Source organism: Antechinus flavipes, chromosome 1, assembly GCF_016432865.1.
Source record: "Antechinus flavipes isolate AdamAnt ecotype Samford, QLD, Australia chromosome 1, AdamAnt_v2, whole genome shotgun sequence".
NCBI classification, from domain to species: domain Eukaryota; kingdom Metazoa; phylum Chordata; class Mammalia; order Dasyuromorphia; family Dasyuridae; genus Antechinus; species Antechinus flavipes.
Window position 1 is genome coordinate 530,151,449 of NC_067398.1, and position 27,847 is coordinate 530,179,295.

Sequence of the window (27,847 nt, forward strand, 5' to 3'; positions counted from 1 at the left end):
TCTGAGAACAAAGATGAGCACATAGTTCAAACACACAACTGAACTTTCTTATAATGTGAAGAAATGTCGAGGTGACTAATTCAGCTCAATTTTACTACTGCCTTCCAAGCACTTCATACACTCAATAAATTTTTGCTGGTGATGATAACAGTGCCAGGTCAGTTTATAGGGAATATTCAACAGGCAGTGGCCTCTGTTCTTTGCCAAGAGGAAGACAGAAAAAGAACACTGACTGGTCTGGGTTCAGCTATGAGTTCTGCTTACTTATTATCCTGATGATCCAAGGCCTTCATCTCCTTAGATCTCCTCCAACCCTCTATTCTACAATAAATCTCCTTCCTTCAGTCATTTTAAATTTTCATGTATAACTTTTAGCTCTTGATTTTGTCTCGGAATAAAAAGCTATATATTTACTCTCTCATCTAAGAAAAAAAATCAATCAGATTTCCTTTAAGACCACATAAAGTGAATAAACCATTCAACTAATTACCCTCTGTTGAGTTTTTAAACTTCTTATACCATATTAGACCACCATTTCAACAGCTTTTTGTTTTTGACAGAACAGAGTAACTAGGTCACTGGGTCCTAACCAGAGTCAGAAAGCCACTAAAAGCCATTCAAAATTAAGTGAAATGTCAACAGTTTTTGAAAGAAGTCTACCAGTTATGCAAATGTGAAGCAAGCTGACCTAGAGATAGGCACAATAAACAAAACAATGAAGCTTATTAGAGAGTACCTGAGACTAGAAGAATCTGACTTTAGTGAATCAGAGAGAAATATTGAACTAGTTTGAACTTCCCCCCAAGGGTTTGTGGATCCCACTTACCCGAAGTTAGAGTCATCAATCCTATTGTTTCTGAATGCTCCCTCAATGTCTATGCATTTAGGCAGACCTACTTTCACTTGAAGAGGGGGAGGGGAGAGACCATTTTAGTTACTTAATACAGATTAGACTCCTATTAAGGGCATGAGATTGATGACCTTTACTGCAGAAGTGACAGTACTGAATGAAAAAAAAATTGACTGTTTTAAACTGACTTTTCATATAAAGTTTTTACTGTTTTATACTTAAAAAGAACATTTCTTCTAAATAAGCAGAAGAATCTAAACCCTAAAAATATACTCCTTATATCATAATACACTGAAAGAATAGTGGCAAGAGTATATATTAATATTACTTCATGTGTGTACCATCCATTGTCTCGTATTTCTGTTCTTATATTTAAAGTACATATTTAAAGCTCTTTTATGAATAGTTGAAGATGAAGTCATAAGAGTTCCACATGTTTAGCTATATTTCCTGAATATAAATAACTGATATCCTTAAATTATGGTGTGCTAAAGTTCACAGCATGGGGGGGTGGGGAGGGGACTTATTCTTCTCCTGGCTCCATTTAAATTAGTAAATCATGCAACATGGTGAAGTCAATAGTACAAAATTACAACTCACATTTATTAGTAAGAATGTGCTGTTCTATTTTTTTTACATTACTAAGTAACACCCATTACATTTCTTTATATTTAGATACTTCTTTGAAATATCTTTTGTAAATCTTTATGAAAGTATGTATTGTATTAAGTAGAAGCTATTTATTTGTTTTAAGTGTACTCAAATTATTACATTTTTTTCCTCTATCTTCAACCAAAAAACAACCACCACCACCACCACCAATCTATTAATATTTATTGCTTACGTGACCAGTTCTATGCAACCAGTGCTTTCAATTAGTGGGAAGAAGAAATGTAAAGAAGTTGCTTAATTAGACACTGTTTAGATTAAAATAAGTAATCTGGTAATTTCAGTCACTGACACATTTTAATTGAGATTTCTTTTTTTAATTTCATGTTGAGATTACATAGAGAATTTGCTTTCTTACATCAAAAAGCTCTAGTGCCTGAATGGACAATAAAACAGCTTGACTTGGACAAAAATTACTTCTCTCAACATCTTTAATTATATTTTGTAGAGGTTTCAAATTAAAAGAAGTATTCCTGAAATTCTGGTTGTCAAAATTCATGAGATGTTTAAGGCATCATAAAGCAAAAAATACAAAAGATTCAACTTGACAAATATCTTCAAGTAAATTCCTTTGATCTAAACTAGTAATTCCATTAACTCCAGAGATTTATTACTCCAAGCTTGTAATCAAAAAGTTATCATCACCACATACATGTGACTATCTTGACCGAAAATGAGAAGTATATATACATAGGAACCTATGCTAAACAAGGATACCATCAGATGGGATAATCAATTGAAAGTGATAATCGATCACTTTGCCTGGTCAATTTGAACTTTCCCAAGTTTATAAAAAGGAATCCTTTCTGCTATATCTTCGCAGACTATTAATGACCCCTATTGATGGTAGCTACCACAGGCCTCCTCTTCTCAGTGAAATTACATTTATGGAGCTAAAAGGGTCTTCAACTTATCTTTTATTTTGTGCCCAATTTTCAACAAGACATATAACTCTTATTAAAATAGATTCTAGCACCCATTCACCAAAGCCTTTAAGGAATCTTTTCAGCTAAAATTCCCAAACTGCTAATGGCAACTTCACAAAAGGCAGACATGGGCATTACCATAATCTAGAAAATCTCTCTGCATTGGAGGCTTCAAAAGTCTAGGCAAAATTTTTCAAAGAAACAGCACTTGTGATTTAGACGGTACTGCTTTCATCTGATGATTTCTTATATGAATCCAACTTTGAAAGGTACCTATTCAGAAACTACATGCAGTTCTATTCCTTTGATACTGTATAGCCTGTTGGTCCTGATGACCTCATTGTATTTAGTTTTCATCTTGGATGTTTTACACCATCCTTTAGCCAACATTCTGATAACCAGCACTCTTAACTAACAGTCTGACCTAATTCATACAAAGAATTTCTTAGCCACCCCTTTTTTAAAACAAAATCCTAAGTACAATAATATTTTTTTTCTTTTGTGGTTCAATCACAATATACTAATTTTTCTTTTTTCCTCATAAAGGACTATAATGAAAAAGTAACTGATTCTTTGGGGAAGAGGGTAAGACAGAAGGAAGTTCCTAATAAAGTTTTATGAAACATATCAAAGAAATTAAATTACCTTTTTACAGGCCTCCACCTGCTGGTTCCCATGCTATCTCTCCAAAGATCAAAGATAACCACCACCATTACCATTTTACCCAGAAAAAGATAGTATAATTGAATACTACTATTCCTAAGGAATCATTGGCAACAGTGAAGAGATGAGCAATGAACTGGAAACAAAAAAATCAATATCCTGGAAGCAGTTCTACCAGTTTTATGAAAATTATTCAACTTCTAACAAATTTATGAAACCTTTTTCAATCAGTTTGGAGGAAAATGAAATTATAGATTTAATAAGCAACACCAAGACCCCAGTCAGTTTTCATGAAAACCATAGCATTAAAAGTTTACTATAGAGGAAGCTACTTCAGCAGCAATCTCACAAGACCAAAAAAGTCAGCACATTCCTTTGAAGGCTAGCAGGAAATACATTACTCCATTTCTTGAGAAAGCTTGAAAACCATACAAATAGGTTTAAAAAATGGCAAAATGGCAAATATTTGAAAGAGAGACTCACTATTGGTTATGAAAGTGAAATTTTGAGTGTTCAAGGTATATTACTAATATTCACAGGTAAGCATCATGGAAAACCACTACTGTAAGTGTCCCATGAAATTATCTATTGTCCCTAACACAGATAGATAAGATTGGTCTGGAAAAACCAGAAGTGTGACTCATTAAGTACTTATATCTATTCATTAAACTTTGATTATGTGAATAACAACTTTTTGATGGCATGCCTCAAGTACATAAGCATTTTATTTATGCACACACCATTATTTGGCTCCATATGACTAACTTTCATGAGAATTCTTATGGCCCAAGTCACAAAATTAGAGTACACATTTCATCACAACATATACATAATTCTTCATTTAGCTGCTCATTTTGTACATATAGAGGTCTGTATACCTAGTGTAATTAAAATTAGTGTAATAAAAAATACACCAAAAAAAAAAAGATATGTGTAAGCATAAAGCAGGAACTTAGTGAATGTTTATTGACTATGTACAGTGTATCATTTGAAGAGTTGTTTGATATTTACCTAAACATCCTATCGAAACCATTAATTACTCAAAGAAAGGGATTGACTTCATTACAATAAAACTTTTTGATGATGATAATTGTTCAAAGAATAAGTTTAAGTAGGAGAAGATAGCTACTCAGTAATTAAATGTAAACATGACTAAATAAATATACAGTTCAAAGATTGCGTAGCATTTATCCATAGTTTGAGGGTTTTTCCCCTTTTTTTGGAGTGATAATAGAAAAGTGGTTAAGGGCATGAAATTTTACAAATATTTCATTTCAAACTACTTCATTTCAAAACTAATCATCATTGTTCCATATTTTCTTAACATTTCAAAAAATAAACTTATATGTGTTTATCTTTCTATCAATTTATTTCAGACCCAGACTTGTGACTTCACTGGTATAGATAACTTTTCAAGAGGAAACTGTATATACCAAAGTAGATGAGCAACTCTTTTTAAATTTACAATCTTAAAAGAGTTTGGGGAGAGGATGGGTTGACAGTGAGATTAAGCAACTTGTTTATAACCACACAGTCAGTGACTATCAAACAAAACATCTGAAGTCACATCTTCCAGAATCTAGATCTGAGACTTTATATCTATTATGTTATCTGTCTCATACCTACATCAGAGAATATTTTTTCTCTTATTTCAGAAGAAATGCTTTTTTAAAAAAAGATATATTACTACTGTTGACATTTATTATTTCGGTTGAGTTAATAAGCTACATAAATTGATATTAATCCCTGCCATAAATAAGTGAAAATTCAATATCAAGGGGTTTAAAGGAAGGAAACTATATTTATTCCCAGCAACTACAATTCCTCTTATCTGAAAATAGGCCATATTCCAAATCCAGGCTCCTACTTTCAAGATCTTAGGTAAGTGAAATATCAAAGGAAAAAAAAAGCCAAATGATTAAATTAAGACCTATACTCTTGTGTCTGTTTTTCCCTAACCTCCAGAACCAGGGTTATAGTTTGTCTAGGAAAAAAGACGTTTTAATCAGAAAGCTTTAATTTATTATGATACAGAAGTGCCATCTGACCAGCAGATCCTAAGGCAATTGAATAAACATAAATTACAAATGACTTTAGAAGAAATAACCTAAGCTCTTAAGCCTCTTCAGATGCATATCCAATAGGAGGCTGACTGGGTATAGAGTTTTAAATCATCTTTAAGCTAACAATTCACATATGAAATCTAACACTTTGGTTGATCATGTGGATTTGTGAAATTCTCAAGAGAATTTTTGGGTCCATAAACTAATGAAAGGATTAAGCTGATAACTGAATTTTTGCATTTTATATATACCAGGTATATTCATGAATGTAAATGTATAGTATTTATGCTCATGTGTATTATGTATGCATATATGTACATGTACTATGTATGTGTTTACATATACATACATATGATGTATATATAAATATAAGCCCACTGGAAGATGAAAAGATAAATTGTATTTTTTTCTGATAATAAAAATAAAAGATTTGAATCATTTCATGTTCATTTCACTTGAATTTCAAAGTCTATTATTACTAGAAGTCATCTTATTAAAACAACTTAAGTTGTTTTGAAGTATGATGGCTCCATAGGAAAAATAGTAAAATAAATCTTAATTTCTTTTACAACATATTAAGTTGGGAATGGGAAAGGAATAAGAATTTTTATTGCACCTACTACATCAAGTATTGTGCTACATGCCTTTCATAAATATTAATTCACTGAGACACAAGTGCTATTATTATTCACATTCTACAAATGAGGAAAATGAGGAAAACAACTGTTAAGTGACTTGCACAGGTTCACACAACTAGTAAGTATCTAAAGATAGATGTGAACTGAGATCTTCCTCCAGGCCCAGTGCTCTAGCCATTAAAGGCATAAGAACCATTAAAAAAAAAAAAAAAGAAAGAAAGAAAGAAAGAAAAAGAAAAAGGAAAATGAAAGCTCAAAAGTGTTATTAACATTTTAAGAATTTTAAGAAAGTATACTTAGTACACTAACAGAATAACAAACTTGCCCAATATTCATATTCTAAACTTAAATAAAGATTTAAAAGAGCATAACCTTAAAAGGAGTTTAATTTAATTTGATTGGTTTTCCTGTTTTGTCAATGAAAAACATCCATACTTCAAAGGATCTATGATTTCAGGACTGTAGTATATCTCTTTACTCCTTCCATGAGACAGACCTCAAGTCCATCACTGGGAGATTGATTACTGTGGGCCAAAAAAATCCGCCATCTGGTGCCCAAACTCCTACAGATCATCTTCACACTCAGTTAAGCAGAACTTTAAATGAAAGATACACAGTCTATCTCAGGACCTTAATTTGAAGCTTTTCTAATTTGGTGGGACCTCTCATATTATATTCTCTTGGAAAAGTTGCCAAAATCCATGGTCACCTCCAAGTTATGATAAGGCACTGGAGGTAAAAACTTCTGGAAAGTTTCTTTGAAATAAACTATGTGCTTTACAAAAAGATTTTTGTTCTTTATTTCAGTAGACATTTCTAAAGTAGCTATTCATATTGAAATCTGGCATAAGCAAAGGTGTTGCTCTTCATTTTTAAAGGAAACTTTCTGGCAGAAAGAATAACTTTTCTGAATAAGGCTTTTCGATCTTTGAAGAACAGAATCCACTGAAAAGGAAGTGATGACAGCCACATTTTGTGACTATCTCTAAAACAAAAAATATTAATGATAATGTTTATATCTGCAAATACTGCTTTTCTCTGAAGAAAATCCAAATTTGAACCTGTAAATAAATGCAACAGTTGAAAGCAGCTGCCTTCTGATTTTAAAGACATCTATTCTTTCTAATTCTTTTTCCACCTCTACCCCCCACTCCCCAAAAAAGCATGCTACAAGCAAAATCATTAATGAATAAAAGGCAAATACACAAAATTATAATATTCCCAATTAAGTGGTCTACTTCTCATTAGTAAAATCATTTCAAATGTAAGTTATTTATAAAATGGAAAGTCTTTTCAGAAATGATCACCTAAAAATCGGCTTATTGTTGAATTCAAGATATAATCAAAGTTCACTTCCAGTTAAAATTTCTTAATTTATAAATTTAAAAAATATAAATATACTACTATATGTCAGAAACTGGATTAATACATTATTTACACAATGTTCAACTTGTACCACCAATTTAAAGTGTGTTTTTTGAAAAAATAAAATAAAATAAAAACTTCTAAAATAAGAATTTAATATAAAGAAGTAATGTTTGTATTCTAGATGTGAAATTCTCATTTGCACATCTAGAAGGTATAGATTGAACCTACATGGAGACCAGAAAGAACCCATCTTTTCTAAAGAAAGAAAACAGAATTCCTAGTTATTTCAAATTGCAAAATCATTAAGAATCATCTTGCTTAGTCTAAACTCCAGATGTCACAAAAAGGTATCAATCAAATTATCATTATTAGTTTAACTAAGATCTTAATGTTTATGAGTAAATCCTCACATCCCTTTTGGTAAGGCAACAAATTGTTATTCAGAAATTTTAAAAGTATACATGTAGATCAGGGCAGAGAATTAAAAGCTGAAAATCTGCATTATTTGTATGATAATATAAAGCAAAGTTGGTTTTGTTTTTTCTGTTCTAATAAATACCATATCTTCTCATTGAAAAAAAATGAGGTGAAAAGACACAATCTAATAATCTACAAAACATTTCCTTTTCCTTACCAGATTAATCAGGGTCTGATCAAAATTAATTCATATATTGATGTATTCCACTAGATCTCTAGTAAAAAGATGCTTCAAAAACATTTCCTTAATGCCCAGGGCCTTCATTTGAATCCTACCAAAATTACATTAAAATAATAAATTAAAACCTATTATGTTAATATTTAAATGACTCCATGATAACAATTTGGCTTCTTCTTCCAGCAAAGGTGATTGCAAACTATCCACATCTCACACAGTGATTCCTGACCATGTCCTTCCATAAATACTCAATAAAATCTATACCCAATACATTGGAGACTTTCCTATATCTCTTTTAATACTAATGAATTAAATGCACTTGTTACTTCTCTTACTACAGACCCAGAACACATTCTTTTCTAATCATACATAGGCTCATAGATTTACATATGAAAGGGAAGTTAAGAGATCATTTAGCCCAATCCTATCATTTTACTTATAAAGGAACTATTGGTTCCAAAGGAACTGCAGTTGTATGAAGGCCAAAAGAAGAATTTTACAAAATCTCATGAAAAGGTTAAGAATGCCACAGGACTATCCATTTGGTCCCATTAAACTCCAAATTGTCATGCACAAACAAAAGTAACTTGGGAAATGTGTGAATTTTGAAAAAAAAAATTAATAAATATAATCCTTTTGTAATTGAAAATATCTGTTATATGAGGAATCTTCCCCAAGGCTGGAGTTCTGGCTCCATTAGCAATTACCTCCTCCTACTTCCTCATCTCCATTTTATTCTTGAGATGTGCACAGAGATCTCCAATCCTTTTTATAAATAACCTTTTTATTATTTTCCTTTTTTATGATTTCATTTATGTCTTCTTTAAAGTACTTTTATTATTAATCTTCATCTGAATCATTCATGTTCAGCATCATTTGAACCATTAGTCATTATAGAAAAAGACATATTTGTGTTTTAAATAAAAATAGTGCAGGAAATTTAAATAAAAAGAAAAGGAAATGGTAAGAGACTGGCCAAAGATCAAAGTTGAAGTTGGTAATGCTTCTGAATCCTTATGTGTTAAATCCTTAACCTCAAATTGTTATACTTTCTCATCCCCCAATTCACAAACCAACTTTTTTCTGCTCTTCTATACAAGGCTAACTCCCGGACCTAATGGCAGTGTAACTGACGATGGACCCCACTTCTTCCTGGTCTCCCTAACATTCTCTATGTTCAGTAATCAGAAGCAGCCTTCATGTCCCCTCCAATTGCTAAAGTCACATCCCTTTTTGTTCTAATCATTAAGTTCTTATTATTACTTGAAGGATATATCTAGTTCTCAGCCATTTGAAATGCAGAAATGATAGGTCACATAACCTTTGGTCAAACCCACTTAATTTGTTTCTATTTAACTATTATTTATCAAGTCACAGAATCGAAAAGCTGTAAGGGATTTGAGAGGACATCTTGTCTGACTCATGCCTGAACAAGAATTACCTTGATAACATTACCAACAAGAATTACCTCTATAACGTGACCAACAAGTGCTTATTCAGTCTTTGCATTAAGACCTCCAGCAAGGGAAACCTATAACTAACTGTTTAGGCAGCCCATTCTGCTTTTAGACAGTAAACAAGTTGGAAAATTTTTCATCATGGTTAAATTTGTCTTTTTGCAATTTCCACATAGTTTTCCCCTTTGGGAACAGCCATAATAAGTATAATCACTCTTGTATGTCACCACATACCTCTTAAATCTTCTCTAGATTCTCACATTCTCAGTACCTTTAACCAGCACTCATATAATAATCATCTCAGAGTCTTCATCTTCCTGCTTCACTTAGGTAATTTCATCTCAAGCTTATCATTTTCCTTGTTCAAATTTAGTGCCCAGAACTAAATACTTCAGATGTGACCCAACATTAACTTGTAAGTATTCATGATATTTTAAGCAATCCATTGCAGACTTCCTTCCATCATCCCTAAATCCTCACTGACCTCTAGAATAGTAATACAGAATCCTATAATCAGAATTATAAAATATCAAGATGCCTTAAACATATAAAAAGCAGAAAGCAAAAATTTCATCCAAGTGAGAAAGAAAGATCACTTCACAATAATAACCAAATGCTCTTCACTAAAATATCATGGATACTCATAAATTAATCTTTCAAATTTTATTTCTAATCCAAAAGTTGAAAAAAAAAAATCACTTACTCAAGTATTTTTTAGTAAACCTACTATAATTATTAAACAAATTTGATTCACCATATGCTATTAGCAATATTCTTTTAATAAGAATAAAAAACAATGTTTAAACAACTCAATAAAGCATAAGTTTTGTGTGTGTGTGTGTGTGTGTGTGTGTGTGCACGCGCATGCGTGTTTGTGGTAGACTCCCTTGTCAAGGGTCCATAAAATAAGAATAATGAATAGATTACAAAAGAAAAATTATATTAAAATACAGTTGTCAAAATATTTTTAAAATATATTTATGGGTTCTAGATTAAGATACCCTGCTGTAGGCAAAAAAAAAAAAAAAGGTGTCAGCCAGCACTTTTTAAAAATATCACCATAAATAAACTGGCAATAAAATAAGTGAACTCAAAATTCTCATCTAGTATATCAACAAAATTGTTGATAAAACAAAAGGCTAGTTCAACATAGTTAACAAGTACATTTTAAAGAATTACTATATATTGTATAGTATACAATATATTGTATAGTATACAAGAAACTTGAGAAAACGTTCTTGCACATAGGAACACTAAAAAAAGTCCATAAATTATTTCAATAAGCAAAAGAGGGTTTGTAATGCTTTGTTAATTCTGGTCAAGATATAGGCAACTAGGAAATAAAAACCATAATGATACTGTCTCTGATGTCAGAGAACTGATGGAGGAAAAAAAAAAAAAAAGAGTAAGTAAAGAAGGATAAATTTCACAAAAAATTACCAAAAATATCCAGAACTCAAATTCTGATGGAAAAGTAATGATTGTGGCTTACCGAAATGAGATGACAACCTCGCTGTTAAAAAACAAAAAAAACAAAACAAAACAAAAAACCTAGGTTCAAAATATGACTGCTATTCTACTATGTGAATTTAGAAAAGATTTGGAATCTCTCTGAACCTCAGTTTCCTAATCTATAAAATACTTGGACTATCATCCTAAATAGGTTCAAATGTGACAACAGATATATACAAATGTCAGTTATCACTCAGTACAATTGAACAATTGCTTCTTGGAGAAGAGTAAGAAAGGAAATATATGTAGATATGTATTGTTTATGAAAACAGAAATATGAAGAAAATATATTTAAACAGTAATATTATAAGTAAAAATTTACTTTATTGCCAAAATATTATTTTTCATTTATTCTGCTCTTTTAAGAAAAAAACCTAGAGTTTGGACTTAAGTTCTCTCATGACAGGAAATCTGTCAAGTTCTCTAGCCACTCATACTACACAGTAAAAATTAACTATACTATTTAGCACAATTCCCAAATTCACAAGAAAGGAACATAGAATTATCCAGGTATTCTTTTAAAATCTTTGTAAGTTTATATAAAAATTTGAAAGAGATAAGACTCACATCACAGAAAAACATATAATGTTAGAGATGAAAGGGGTTTTAAAAATCAACTCTGCCAACTTCTTTGTTTTAGATCTGGAATTTCAGATCCAAAGATTTTAAATGACTTGTCCTATTCATCAGTCACAGAAAGTAGCATAGGATAATTGAGAAAGTATCAGATTTGCAGACAGAAGACCTATATTCAAACTCCATCTCTACTACTCATCAGCTTTATGACTTTGGCTAAGTTATCTAATTTATCTAAGCCTAAGTTTCTTTATCTATAAAATTAGGATAATAATCAACATTGTTTTAAGAAAATGTTTTATAAACCTTAAAACACTATACAATAATTACTCTACTCATAGCTGGCACCAGAAACCAATGACACTGATCCCCATCCCATGTGCTTTTCATAATCACACACCCTTATGACACAAAGGAAATAACATTGTCTTTGGAGTTAGAGAACTGGGTTCATAATCTTCTTCTATGTTTAATTTCTTGATCTTGGGCAAAACAATTAACCTTCCTGGGTCTGGATTACTCATCTATAAAATGAGCATAGCCTGTGAGATTCCTTCTACTTCTAAATGTATAACTGTGACTTATGACCCTCAGTCATGCTGTTTGTTGACTCTGCCAACTTTTACAGCTGCTTAAAAAGAAACCAAAGCAATTCATGTCATTTTATGGTTCTCATCTAAAGTACTTGGCTTCCATTTTCTTCAGTTCTTGTATACAGTAGCATCATAGAACAAAAAAAAAAGATGAATAAAGCTTTCATATTTTTTGAAGGCAAAGGGCAGAGAGAAAAGAGAATATATAGAGAATTCCCAGTGTACAGTCATCAATATCAGATTGCTTGTTTGCTCTGTTCTTTTTGGCAATTTCCTCTCAAATAACCAATGGAAACTTATTTGCCTACCTTTGTGTATTTGCCTGTCATCTGCCCTTTTAAAAGTAGCAGAAGTTACTTTGACACAAAAGAGCAAATTTTTCCTCAAGCTATTTTTCATTTCACTTTTACAGCTGAAGACTAACATTGATTGTAAGACCTGAAGGATAGACTAACTTGTCCAATCACCATTCATTCTGTTTTTTTTTTTTTCCTTCATTTTCACTCCTAAGGTTTTCTGTTATTATTTTGGGGGTTATTTTTTTTTTAAAAGAAAGATAAGTGGCAACTTCTAAGGAATAGATTATCTTTCCTGCTACTGTTTTTTATTCTATACTTCCTTAAAGATTAGCAAAAGTTTCCACAAACATACATTGTGTCAAATATATAGATAGATATTACATTTTATATACATATATATGTGTGTGTGCGTGTGTGTATGTAATTATTGATATGTGTATATATAAATGTATATGTATATTCTACTAAGTCAAAGAAAGTGATATTCATATATTGATGATTACCATTTTGTTCACCAGAAGAGAATCTGTTCTGGGAGCCGTTTGTGGTTTCTGGATCTGGAAGTTACTTGGGATTTAGTGACAGGTCCTTTTTTGACTCCGTACTTGCCTGGAATCGGTTTTCCATTCTGCTACTCTAAAGGATTTGAAAATACAATGAGTAGGTCTTCATATGATATAGCTCTTTTTCAATGTAGCTAAATAAGACTCTAACCTATCTTTCTTTATTCTTATTTTTTCTTATCCTCAAAAACGCTAGGTCTAATAAAATAAAAGGGATCTAAAAGTTGACATAACCTCAATTCAATGGTTACTGGTTAAATATTCACCTCATGCTACAGCTCCATATTAGTAAGTAATGCTTACAAAGTGCCTTTAGGAAAGTTTCTTATAGTATTGCATGTATTTATCAGCAGGATTTACTAGGAAGAATCCTGGACAGAGAATAAAAAGACAGGGATTCTGGTCCCAATTTTATCACTAACTGTCTGAGTGATCTTGGAATAATTACTTACCTTTTCTCATCTACAAAATAAAAGAACTAGGGTAGCCTAATTACTTCTAGTTCTTTAAGACAATCTTTGTGAAGTTATAGTTTCTATAAATTATATCTTAAACATTCAAATGTTCTAGAAAATGAGTATTCATTTACAAAAATGTCTAAAGAAATATGAAGATAAAGACCTATGACTTTGATTATAATATATACTATATGTAATTATGATATATACTATATATAGCATATACCATATATATTAACATAACAAACAAATGGCTATGATTACAAACACTTACGTATGAATTAGTAAGCTCTACGTGGAAGCTACTTTAATTCCTTGGTGCCAAAAAATAAATGTAAATGGTAACTATTACCTTTAGTGAAATAAATGGTACTTTTCTGATTCCATTTAATTCAACAGCACAAATATTTATTAAATGCCTATTATGTACAAGGTCTTGTGATAAGCACAGGTAAACAGAAAAAGAAAAACCAACCAACCCCTACCCTCAAGGAATTTACAGTCTAGGAGACATATACAAGCAAATAAACACCAAGTGTGTATAAAGTCATTTCAAGGGAAGGGAAATATTATTAACTGGATTGGGGATAGCACAGAAAAGACTTTTCATAAAAGTGTGGTGGTTCTTGGATTGTTCATTGGAGGAAGCTGGGGATTCTATGAGGCAAAAGTGAGGAAGAAGGGCCTTCCAGACACAGGGGATCCAGCTATGAGAAATCATGGAAGCAGAAGATGGGATATCATGTATGGAGAAGACCAAGCAGGCCAGTTTGACTGGAATGGTAAGTGCTTGAGAAGCAATAATATGAAATAATACTGGAAAGGTAGGTGGGTGCCAGATTGTGAAAGGCTTTAAATGCCAAGCAAGGCTTTTATATTTTCTCCAAGAGGTAATTGTTCAAGAAAATTAAAGTAGTTTCTAAAATTGCCTAACTCATTCTCATGGAATATTTGACCACTTAGGGGATCTAATTTGTGAATGACAAAAACATACATTTCTGTGTAGAAGAGCTAAATCTTTAGAGCTAAAAATGGACAAATTAAAAGACAAAACAAGAGATTCATGATGTAATGTGCATGTATAGGCATATCAAATTCCAAACATCAACCTGCAGAAACCTTGTTTCTCTGGGCAAATAACTAAAGCTATTTATTATTAATAATTTTTTTTGATTTAAACAAGATTAAGTAGAATGATATAGCAACCTATAGTACCTAATTAAACTAAAAAATAACTGATAAGCAAAGTTCCTATAAAACCATTTGAGTCTCCCTCTCTTATTCACTAGAGCAATTTACTCTGACAATTTTTAATTCTCCCACTAAAGTATTAGTCATATGAATTTGATATAGCATTTCTCCCAAGTTTACAATACTTACTACCAAGGGGTTAAGTACTTTATCTAAATAGAACTATATGTTAATACTGAAAAACCACTGACCCTTTCTTTTTAAAACTTTTTTTCCAGTCATTCTGAAATAAAGTTGCACACAAGGGAAGCCATTTAACACCTGGTGTGCACTGATTATAATGACATTAGCTGCAAGTATGCTTGTTATTACTCAAAAAGAGAAAATTATTTCATCATTATGATTTGGCCATGCTACAGGCATAGATAGCTTTGCTATGATCAGTCTGTATCTGATGGGAATATGATTACCAACATAAATGATATTTTCTCAAACTGGAATAAAAATGTTCTCTTGGTGTCACTGTTAATGTCAATATAAATTATGCATTACCAAAGGCAGTATTCATTTACATTGCTCAAATTCAATGAGACATATTTCATCCAGGACCACCATTTTGCCCATAGAGAAATTACTTTTCACATGGAAAGTAAGTCCCATTTGTTTCTTTTTCTCCTTAGAACTAGAAAATTTATGCCAGTAATAACAATAATAGCTTGTATATGCCTTATGGTCTCCAAAGGTGAATCCAAATGTTAATTTCTCCACCATACAAAGAAAAGTAGCCAGAGCTAAAACACAAATTCATTGTTTCTAATTCTAAAAACAGTGTTCTTTCTAGCATATTATACTGTAAGATACTAAGTCTGATGTCAAAATTATATTAGTGTATACAAAAATCAAAAATATCAACTGTAAAGATGACTATAACCAAAGAATTGGGCAAGTAGGGGGAAAAGGATTAAAATGGGCTTTTCAAAAGTTATCAATATTAATAAATTCCTCTTATATTGAAACCCATGTTTACTATAAGTATATTTATCCCTACATACAGAGAATAATGACAATTAATGAAATATAAAATCAAGAAATCTCATTTTTCTCTTCAAACAACTTTAAAATAGTATACCACTCCAGAAACATGAAAATAATGTGATGAGACCTCTCATACATTCAAGGATTCACACAGAAAATGCAAACTTTCCTAGGGAAGAAAAAGTCTTTCATAAGAACAGCTGACATTTGTACAATCCTTTAAAGTTTGCAAAGCACCTGACACACATTTTCCTTAGAACCACCCTTTGAGACTGCTCTTAGGTATTGATTATCTCCATTTTACAGGTGAGGAAACTAAGAATCAGAAAATTAAGCCCACAGCTAGTAAAGATTCAAAATCGGGTCTCTCTTTTCAGTCTAGGATCAGAATCCTTTCCACAGAATCATGCTACCTTTTAGTATCACTAGAACTTAAGACATGGAGAAATAGCACTGGTATACATTGACATTAAAGACCAGTCTGTTCTACTATCAGCCTTGAAGTTTGCTTTATTGTCCGCAAAAAAAAGTTGAAACCATTCAACCTAGATTCCCTAGGAGGCTTTCCTGAAGAAGGCCCCCTTATCTGTCATTTCAAAATTTATACTTAAAACTATTTCCAAAGAAAATCATTTTACATATTTTTTTAAAAATTGTAAATAGCTGCTTATGACCCTAATGTCAACCTAACAATAAACTGCTAAAGCCACAGATCTGGTGCACAACTCTCAATGCATCATTTACTGTACTAAATTTCAAAGAACATTCTGAAATGCTGAAATAAATCAATGCTTAAATGCAACTCCTAGTCAGCTCATGCAATATAGGTTAAATACTACCATATGGTAAAGACAGACACATGTTGCCCTTTTCTGAAACAAAGAACATAAATTCTTGAGCAAATTTCTATTCTTTTCACATGACAAGAATTAAGGATTAATTTTTAATAAAGAAATATGCAGAGCTTTGCTAATAATTTTTTCAAAGTAAGTCTTCAAACTTGAAGAAAAATCACAATATTAAATAAAGAACCTCAATTGTCACTAATCTTGCTTTAAATATTTCTTGAAAACTAACACCACATGCTAGTCTATGCTCACCATTTTTTTTAAATGAGCAAAAAAATAACAGGGCGGCTGTATCCAGGAAGATGATTTGACATCAGCTATTCCTTATGGAACAAGAAACTGTGGCATATCAACTCTACATTCCTCTTTTACCTGCTTTTAAAGGGGGGAAACCCCAGGTTACATTTACTCAGAAAATAACAAAATACATTAAGAGCTCATCCTATTTTCAACATGTAATCTGATCAGGAACTGTCTGAAACACAGAAGCATTAGGTTTTCTTCCTATCCTTTGAAGTAATTCCTGGGAACATAAGATTTCATTATATTCTTGAGGGGGGAGACAAAGACAGAAGAGAAACAACAATCTACCAGAATGAATCTGTGTGAAATCCAGTGCATCAAAAATGAAATCAGTTTATTTTAAAATGATTCCTTTTGAATCATTACCTCTGTATGCTGAGTATTGTTTTCATCATCATAGTATATACCAAACAAGTCTGATTTCTAAAAATAGTTGCAAATTGTAATTACACATGCTTTGTAGCTTCCATTTCACTTTGAAATGAAGATTAAAAGCCAGCTCTTTTTTAGAAAACAGCCTTTTAAAAAAACACTGGAAACCACAAAATTATACTTCTTTACTATTTGGTGTGGGCTGCTGGAAATCATTTCATTCTAGACCTAAATATGACAGCCATGGCTTTGGAGAGGGGGAAAAAAAACTTTCTTTCTCTTTAAATTCCATATAATCCAATGTAGTGAGGAAGAAATGGATAGGCCAAAACTAATTTATGCCAATTTTTCTTAAATATATTTAATTGCTGATATGACTTGGCCAAGACTATAAACTTCAAGAAGTTAAACAATGTTGCTCTTAAGGAAATAAAATGTGAACTATGTGAACCCAATGTTGAAAACACAACATTCTTTTAATAGCAATTTAATTCTGTCCAATAAGTGATCATTTAAAATTAAAAGTACTTTTTTAAATGTTTAGTTGTCTGTTAAGTAAAAGCTTCTGTTCAGTCAACCCAAAAGGTTTAAAAAAATTTTTAATTAATTCAAAATCAAATGAGAGGGAGAGAAAAAATAATTTGTGAGTTTGCCAATATTCCTGAAAAAACTAAGAGCATTCATAATTATGTTCTTCATGAAGAACATATTTGACCTGTAAGTCTGTTTTCTCCCTTCTTTTAGAAGGGGGATGGGAATGATGTTAACTGGCTCAGGGCAGAGGTCCCTAGTCTATCAAAGTCAACGTGTCTGCAAGATCTATCCTACCTCCCCACCACCACCTCCACTTGCCCTGGTAACCAGTCAGAATTGAGACCGGTGGTGGGATTAAGGAACACTCTCGCCCCTGTGGCCTCTGGCTAAATTCAAGGCACTTAATATACTACAGGGACTATGCTCACAGCCACATAGGTCAAAGGGTTGGGGGTAAGAGAGCACTAGGAAGCAAGATGAGAAGGAGGAGGAAGAGGTGAAATGGCCACACTCTTCCAAAAGCCACACCACTTGTTAGGTCACTGAAATGAAGCAACAAACAGCAGTTGAACTGTTGAAGACTGCTGCTACAAAAAATCCATGGTTTAACTAAATAGGTATTAAATGCTGGGGTTTGAAACCTACCTCTATGAGTCTTATTCTAACCAGATTTCAGAACAAATTCAGATTTTAGAATGTACAGTTACTGTTGTCCTTCTAAGGAATGCAAGTCTATTTGACATAAAAAGTGCAATATACAAAGAGGTGTTCTCTCAGTTTTAACTTTGGGCGTGGAGCATTCCCACTACTACACGAGCCAAAGAATAGAATTAACACTTTATTCCAGGTGCTGAAACAAATATGACATATGACTTGATAAGCAAGAGACTGGAGACAAGCTCTCTGCTCAAAACAGTTATGCAAAGCTATAAGCACTACAAACTAATACAGAACTAATGAAAGTCATTGCAGCACACATGAAACTCCAGAAATGTAATAAGAACATGGATCCACTCATAAAGTAAATGCAAGATGAAGGCTAATTAATTGGTTCTTCCCCCCCCCCCCAACTGTTAGAACTTTTTTTTTTATTTGTGGCTTAGAAATGGAAGAAGAGGGGTGTTTTTAGAACTAATTGACTGACTCATTTCAGCTTTATCCAAGAACTGCAATGTATAAACATTTACAGCATGCAAAATGTCTGCTTTGAAAAAGGAATGTTCCTTCTAAGTTCAAATATTTATATTTCAAATATCTAATCAAATAAATTTGACATTCTGCTTCTTTCTGCCATCTAGTCATTAATTATATTACTAGGACATGGGGGTGAAGGGGTAGGTACAGAATATTATCACTGAAAATGTTTGAATTATCATTCATTTAGAGTAGTACTCAACAAGTTACTGAGTCTTCACCCATCTAAGTCTCAATTAATTATCTGTAAAATGAAGTGGTTGCACTAAATATCTCCAAGTTATTTATTTTAAAAATAAAAGTTTGTGACTAAAACAAGTTTTATTTTCTATATATTTTTAAAGAATTCTTCATTCACTAAGAATCCATTTACAGGAAGACTAAAACATCATTTTCCATTAGATAAATAACATCTCTCTTTATCCTGCATTAAGAAATAAATTTCTAAAAATCATCTTATTCTATGGTCTTACAAATTTGAGCAGGCACATTCATTATGCAAGTAAAATGTACAGGTTGAGACAAGCCCCTTCCTGTTGTATATAATCAGCTTTTATTTTAGCTTCCTATTTCTATGGAGTAAAAATATAAAGTAGTTAGAAATCTTAAACACAATTTCCAGTCAATTTTCAGCCACTCCCATCACTATTTTTAAAGGATGATTCTTCTACACAAACCAAAAAATACATAGTAAAATAAATAAAATCCACAGAATCCCACCAAAATTTACTTGATTTGTAAAACCCATGCCAGATGAATAGAAGTCATACTTTATGATGTTTTAAGGTTTGCAAAGGACTTCACATAGATATTATCTCCTTGGATTCCTATAACATCCATGTGAAGTAAACAGTCCCAAGTATTTTTAATCTATATTTTACAAATGAGGAAATAAACTCAGTGCCTTGCACACAGTCCTCCAACTAGTGTCAAATTTGGGATTCTAAACTGTGTCTCTGAGAACTTTTCCACTCTCTATATTGCCTTTACTAAACTAATGTCCACGTGAGAAATATCCATTACAACATCACCTAATGCTACACTAAAAGTATCATTATGTAGATAAACTACTTGAAGACCTACTTCAAAGGTTTCTCATTTTTTCATAGAATTGTTTCTCAAGATTTTTCTAAATATCACATATTTCAGTAAACTTCCCCCAAAGTATTTAATATCTAAACTCAAATTAAGTCTAAAGACTGAACCTGAAGTTTCAAAATAAAGGAAGAAAGGCAAAGATTTAGAATGATGAAGTCATTTTTATCTCTTCACCAAAAGAATTTGATTTCAATGACAATACTCTAAAAGTCATTATGAAAAAAAAATCAATAGAAGAATCATAGATTTAGAGTTAGAAGAAACCATAAGAAATTATCTTGTCCAATCTCTACATTTTACAGGTTGAGGAAACTGAGACCCAAAAGAATAAAATGACTTAAATTATCCCAGCAACCAGTGACAAAGCTGGAATTTGAACCCAATTCCTATGCTCTCAGATATAACCTTCCTTCCCTTTCACACAACCTCTTCCTAAAGTTAAAAACTAACCTCATTCAAAGTGACTGAAAAACTTTATGAATCTGAGCTCATTTGTATATGATAGTCAAGATTCACTTGGCAGATAAAATATTTCTCATTCATTAGTAATGTTTAAGTTATATTTCCAGGATCAAAAGTTCTTAATCCATAGATTTTAGTAATGTTAAGCAACTTAAAAAGTCACAGATAGGTTTGAAATATTTTAAGATTAAAAAAGAACTGTCATAAATTAAGCTAGTTTCTTAATACATAACTAATGGATAAAATACTACCTACCATGCCACCTTCATTGTTTTAAAGGCATTGCACTCAGTGAGCCTTATATGGAATACATTTGTCTTAATACTAATTAGTTTCTAGAATATTCATGTTATTTGAATGTTTCACTTTCTTTCCAAATCTATCACTTTAAATAAATTTATACAATTTTCTAGACAGGTTTTACATCAGCAAGTTTGAGGGGTAAAGGGTTTTATTAAAAAATAAAGGGGTTTTTTTCTCCCACATCTGTGGAAAAAATTACTCCAAAATGAAATGGCCTAACTAAACACAGAAAAAACTACTGATTCTGCAAATTTAAACAAATAATACTGGTCATTTTATTCTAGAAATCATTCAAGATGGCTATGGTGGTTACTCTTGTGAAACTGAAGAGGTCTCCTTGAGTAACCAAACTCCAATACTGATTACACCATAGGTAAAGTTACTGAGCAACTTCATTTTTTAGGGACTTGGGGGGGGGGGGGGAGTCTGAGATTCATTCTCAACCTATGACTTGATAGTTTTTAAATTATATCTTTTATGTACAAATATAAACAAAAAGGGACATTCTTAACAACACAACTAAGAATGAAACAAAAACTAAGTAGCATTAAGCAAATGGAGCAGTATACACGGTAACTGATTTTATAGTATTCCAGTCAATAACTAATATCTAAATTTCTGGGTCAAAACATTTCTACCATATTAATTGCCTGGTTTTATCTTGGTAACTCCGATGAAGTAAAACATACCCTCGGCTCTCATCCTAGACAACTGTTCTAATAGCATTTGGATATATCCATAACCATATGGAGGCACCAAGATTTCTTTTAAATCTTTTCCCTGGAGTAAAGACTTCCTAATATTCAGGGGGATCCTTCATATGTATATATGTATAGCATTTAATTATAAATACACATGCAAATGCATATATATTCATATATGTATGTGAGATGTTTCATTTTGAATTAAGAACCACAATCTTTAATAAAGTTCATTTTGTGATTCCTAAGTTAAAGAGAACAAAAAAGTATAATTCTGTTTTATGTAATTCTCAGCATTTAAGTGGTTAAATCAGTACAGTGAGTACATGAAAAGCGGCTTCCAACTCCCATTCTTCTGTCCTTTGTTATGCACTGAGTACTGTTTTAATGCTTTATTCCACGCCCAGAAATACATCTGTGTTTCCAGAAACAATTTCAATATTCTACACTTTAGGAAGCTTTATCAGCGAATAACCAATTCTCCTGTTCAACACAAAAACAAACAAAAACCCATCTTAAGCTCTCCAAGGCATAAAGTGTCAAGAAATTAACTCTAGCCCCACCACCACCACCACCAAAATCCTTGCCGCGGTGCCCCCAGCACCACCACCCCTCGCTCTTTTGGGTCCCAATACCCAAATCAGGTTCTAATACTTATGTAATTATTATCCAGTGCCACGCCTTTTATGCCACCCCACCTCAGCAATAACAAAGTGAAGTTTAAAATAGAAAAGCAATTACCTGACCAAACCACTACGCTTCAGTACCAGAACCCAACATAATCCAAGAAGGCAATGGTTTAAAATCTCCCCCACTTCGGTCCCGTAAACCTTCCTCCATGAACCATGCTTCACTTTCTATAACGCTACGAGGACTTTCTTCTCCTCCTTGGGTTTCTCTCCTTCCAACCCCTTCTTTCCTCCTTCCTGCCCCCACCTTCCTTTTTCGCTCCTCCCTCCCCCTTCTTTCTTTCTCTCTCTCACTCTTTCTTTTCTCTCTTTCCAGCCGTTTTGACAGATCCCTGCCTTTGTTAAGGTTAGAAGTTGAGCTGTTTCTGTTTCCTCTGCTCTTTCACTTCTTGTATTACAGTACAAGGCTGCGTGACGTCCTGGCTACATTATAGGGGGGCGGGGGGTGAGTGAGGGCGGACAACTGAGTGTAAGTGCTCAGCCAAATCCCTCCTCCTTCTCCTACTCCTCCCTTTTCCCGCCTCCTTTCTTGTGCCCTCCCTCTGACTAAAAAGCACAGCAACAAGCTGCAGCCGCTGCCCTGAGGCCAGTCAGGTAAAAACCTTTCTCTTGGCCGACTCCCCCCCCCCCCCATCCATCTTTTCCCCCCATTAAAGCAACTCCCTCCCCCACCCCCACTCACCACATGTATATCACAGGCACATCACTCCTCCCGCATAAGCTCCAGAGATGAAGCACTAGAAATGAGAGAATCTAATAATACCTACCCACTACTACCCATTTCCCATCACAGAAAGTGAGCTTCTGATACACAGGAATCCAGTCAGGAAACGAAGAATGGTTGGGGTAAGGAAGATAAGGAAGGGAAAATCCAGGAGGGAGCTCAGACTGAGCCCTATTGAAGATGGCTTGAGTAGGAGTCAAAGAGCTTACACACCTAAGAGTATCCCTGCACTTCATCTTTTAATTAAGTTATGTAGGCTGCTAAAAGGAGGAGGGGGGAGTAGTTAAGTATATGGCTGCCAAATCCAGTTAATGAAAACCCCTCCGATAGTTAACTCATTTAGTCCAACAGCAGGGCACACAATAAAGTGTGTGGCACAAAGCCAAAGGCAGAGGGATACTTCTCCGGACAGACTCAGATCCCTGTAGGTCAAGAAGGCCATGCTCCTTGTTAATCTGCAGCTAATGTAGAATGAGCCTGTACTTTGTGGCATTTAGTACTTTAATTAAGCTACATCATCATTCATACATAGAGACATAAACACACAGAGATATGAATATACCACAATGGAACCCCAGAGATACATGGCAATCCTATCTCAGAAAAAAAAAAAAAGCTAAATTGCAACTGCATCCTTCGATCAACACTTTCAAACAGCATGTCTTATACACTCAACAAAAAAATCAATTACAATATCAATATTTGGAGTGAAGTTGAGTGTTGGATTAAACTAGCACAAAATGTGGCCTGGTTCATGGCAGGCATTCCTTCAGTGAATGTGCCTATTGTGTTGGGCAGAAATGACCATTATTCATAGCATTCATAGGTCTAGTGGTCAGCAGCACTTTCTTTTTACCCACCAATGAGCTTTTTAAGTTCAAGAATCTGCAACATTGATTTGGGGGGTGGGGCAAGGAAGTTTGTAACTATGATTTTTTTCTTCACCATCTTAATTATTTTTATGCATTTTTTTTTGGCCACAGGCTACTAAGATTGATGGCGCACCACAATCTTAAACCCCTTAAAACAAGCAAAATACATAATAACATGGGAAGGAAAATGCTTGCTACACTACCATATCTATTCCTCATTTTTTTCAAATAAGACCACAGGACTGCTGTGAAACATAAGATCATTTATATTTTCTCCCACTTTTAACAGGTTTCAGCTTGAATCTGAAATCAGAGCATATGCCTACATGTTTAATTATTACATGTCTGAATAGGTAGAGTGTTATTTTACAGTGTTTTGGACATCTATATGCAGTTTATAAATTAAAGTACAGCAATATCGATACACAGTCATGCACAAATCTGTATAAATACAGAAGCCTGACTGATTAGCACAGGGTTAGGAAGATTTAACAGTGTTCTCACACACACACATACACACACACACACACACATAACAGTGTTCTCACACACACATACACACACACAATTACCTCAGAGCTTGAGAAAGAAGCTCCGGATTGGAAGTCTCAACTGTCACTCACAGCCAGGGGGCAGTCAAATGCAAATTAGGAATACTTTGCATCGGCGTTTCCTATTCTTTGCCACTTTTTTTTTTTTTTTTTTTAATGATAAAACAACAGTAGACCTCGAAAACTTAGACATCTTCATGGAAAAAATCTGTCTTCCTTATCAAGTAGGGTGTCAGTCAATAATCTTTTACTTCACGGGGGAGGAAATAGAGATTATTTAGCAATAACTAATGCGGGGCGGGGGGGAGGGGTGGGGTGCGTAGGGACTAGGGGGACCTGAGAGAAGGGGGAGTAGATGGAGTGGTAAATAGGGTCTCTACCCAAAAGGAGACTTTGACCTTTCATTGATTTCCGAATTAAATATTTTTGTCACAGGTCAGATTATAACACACGCCTCTCTCTAATTTATGAACTCATTAGTCTAATTTCATTATTTAATCATGCGCCAGCAATCGTGTTTCCTTAAGAAAGAACTGACCTATTTTTGGCTGGAGATAAACGATCATGTTAACAGATGTTAATCTTGTAATCTGTTTTTCCTGTAAGCACTTTACATACCCGCGTTTCAGACATTAAAAATAAAATCTTTTCCAAAAGAGTTGACGTCACATTTCGGCTCCTTAAAAAAGCACTCCCCCAATTTTTCCCCCTGCAATGATTTCAAAGACATTAAATCTTTTTCACTTTATAAATGATGATTTGTTCTGCCTCAACTCCCACAGGCTTTTATTTGCATTTCAAATTCCACAGGTTACACCAGTCGCCTTTTCAGAAAATGTAAACCAACAATAAGGCAGCAAATGGGTTTTTGTGCATCTGGATTAAATAAAGTGTAGAATGAATATGTTTAGAAAGAGGTCTAAGCAAGTTGATCTTTGCACATTTATAATCCAAGTGACTCTTTATCAATATGCGCAATGAAATGAGTAAGATATATACATATACAATATACATTCCCCAGAAGATCCTAGTCTACTGCTGGGAGCTTATTAACGCTCATAATAAATGGTGCTGACTACAGACCCACACTTTTCAGTTAAAATACTGGGTCTCTGTGGTCTTTAATTGCAGAGGTTAGCTGGTTTTTCAGAAAACAACGGCTGATTGTCATTCCACCATCACAACCCTCTCATTTTAAATACCCCCACTAGGCTAGCTTTTTACAAAGTTACCCAATACAAAGTTTCTTAAAACTTGAAAAAGTGGTTTAATCCAAATGAGGATCGCAACTATTTAGTATGTTAATTTTCACTTGAAATAAAAAATAAGGCATTTTTTCTCAACATGCACCCAGCCCCCCCATTATCTAACAGTATTTTTTACATATTATCTACCTACAGTATCTATATTAGAAAAAAAAAAAAAAAGCTCCTATTCTCACCCCCAAACAGCTATTTTCATCTTCTTGTAGTAATTGCCACCCAGACATTGTCCTTCAAGCCCTTTTCAGCATTTCAGAGTCATTACATGAATAATTGTCTCTTCCCACTCCTGACTCACCCCCTCACCTCCCCACCCCCGCCAGTTTGCCCCAACTTCCCTTTAATAAGCCGTATACTACTTTAATGTCTGCTTCAGTTGTGTGCTCTCAGCTGATGGGATTGTAACTAGGGGAAAAGGGGCAAAAAAAAAAAAAAAAAAAACCAAGACCCGCACCCACACCCACAAACACATTCACAGGACATCAGGCGATTCAAGCACACACTGAATCAATACTATCAGCAAAAGCCCTTAATAATTTAAGTGGTTACTCCAGTCTCGGAGCCCCATTACCCACCTTCATTAGCCCGAGCATTTTACTTTAAAGTCAGGCAATTTGCTCTTTGTTTCTTAATGGATGAATGTAGCATCCAAGCTTTTCCCCCCCTTCTTCCCCTGTCGCCTTTGACGAAGTATACAAAGCGAAAGGCTTCTTCAAGCTCCGAGTCCCGTTCCACCCCCCCCCCCTCCGCCCCCCTCCACTGCGGTAAAAAAAAAAAAAAAAAAAAAAAAAAAAAAAATCTCCTTTTCGTCAAACAACCCAAAGTTCCATTTTTAAGTACTCAAATTACTCAGCAGATTAACTATTAATTGGAAAAACGAAGTTTCCCTCCCCACCTCCCACGTCCCCCCCTCTACATCTTCAGCCCCCCCCCCGGGCGTATCACACCAGGATCCCCATTACCTTGAGTACCCCCCACGACCCCTATTTATCCTCCTCCACCTCTTCCTTCTCCCCAAAGAACAGTAATGCTGAGATCTCTCTGGGCCCCTTACCTTGCTGAGTTAAGGTAATGTTATTTTTGGAAGGACGCAGACAAACAGAAGAATCTGAAGGTGAAACCATGCGCTGAATGCAAGAAGGAAAGGACTGCACATGATTGACTGCGCCAGCTCCACTCAAGCCGAGGGGGGACGCCGAGTGAGCCAGTCGCTCACAGTCCCCGTCAAGGGGCCCCTCCCCACCGAATCTCCCCTCGCCCAGTGACCCGGAGGCACTGCAGTGGCCCCCAAGCGAATGGGTAAGGGAGGACTTCTCCAACCCAAGGCGTTTTCTGGAGCCTTTCCCACATGTATAGGTTGGTGTCTTCCCCCAGGATGAGAAATGGTCTGTCCTATATTAAATGCACACACTATCTACTATTGTCTCATCAGCACAAAGTTCTGCTACAATGCGGGGAAAGTCTAGATGCTCCAAATGACTCATAAACAAATAATTGTTCCACTAATAGCATTGAATCATTATCCGATCATGTATTTGTCCTACCTTTTTTCTGATGACTAGCCCTGTCTTACTTCGAGGTTTCAATTGCTGGATGCACTAGACAGACACATGTAGAGACACACATATACACGTATGTGCCTACACAGGTCGGGGATACATTTGTGGAGAATTTGAGCACTTGGGGATTGTTACATTCTCTGGAGTTCAGAAACGTTTGCTTAAATATGGATATAGTTTCAAGCTGTCCCAGATGCATGTATATTAGATATGGTTTGGTGCGTTTGGTGTGCGGTTCTTTTCTTTTTTTTTTTTTTTTTTAACTCCCTGGTAAAATATTTATAGATTTATTCAAATGCACAGTAACAACACACTAAAGTCCTCAATCAAGATCAAAGAGTTCACCAGTTACACTGGAATATCTGAAAGATCTCTGAACAGTATTTGTGCCATCTGGCTTTTTAAATTGTAGTGTGTTGTGGTTTGGTTGTGATTTTTTTTTTTAACTTTTATCCTTCAAAAGTTCAAATCTTATTTTTCTATCTGTTTTCAGAACTCAATTTTCCCAGGCTATATCTAGCCAAAGGCAGAGCAGCTTATATCGCATTGTACATTACAATTTAACCCCATGAGCTTTGGTGCTATCAAGGATATGGAAGGAGTCTTTCCCACTCTTCCCCACCCCAACCCCCTTCTGTCTCTCTGTGTCTCTCTCACCTCGCCACCCCCACTCTCAACCAAAATGAATGTATTTTAGAAAAGGCAATATTATGTTCTTCCTCCAGGTCTTTTAACTTAGGATACTTCCGGACCCCAAAAAGTCACTGCCCAATAGAACCCTGAGTAGTTGTTGCTAGACAAGCAACCCTCCAATTTAAACGGTTACCTAGCGATGTGGTATTTCTACGCCTAACACGCA

At 34.1% G+C, this 27,847-nt stretch overlaps 1 protein-coding gene across 2 annotated transcripts in view; it reads right to left on the reverse strand.

The window, feature by feature from the left end:
• The window catches only part of ZNF516 (zinc finger protein 516), a 143,921-nt gene extending 117,134 nt beyond the window's left edge, over positions 1-26,787 (reverse strand). The window contains exon 1 of one of the 2 annotated variants that reach the window (XM_051970544.1): positions 26,484-26,787. The gene's annotated coding sequence lies outside the window, so the exon portion shown is untranslated. Of the gene's footprint in view, positions 1-22,072; positions 22,638-26,483 lie in introns of those variants that run through there. The other variant, XM_051970543.1, reaches the window with a different exon arrangement.
• Positions 26,788-27,847: the final 1,060 nt, after the last annotated feature.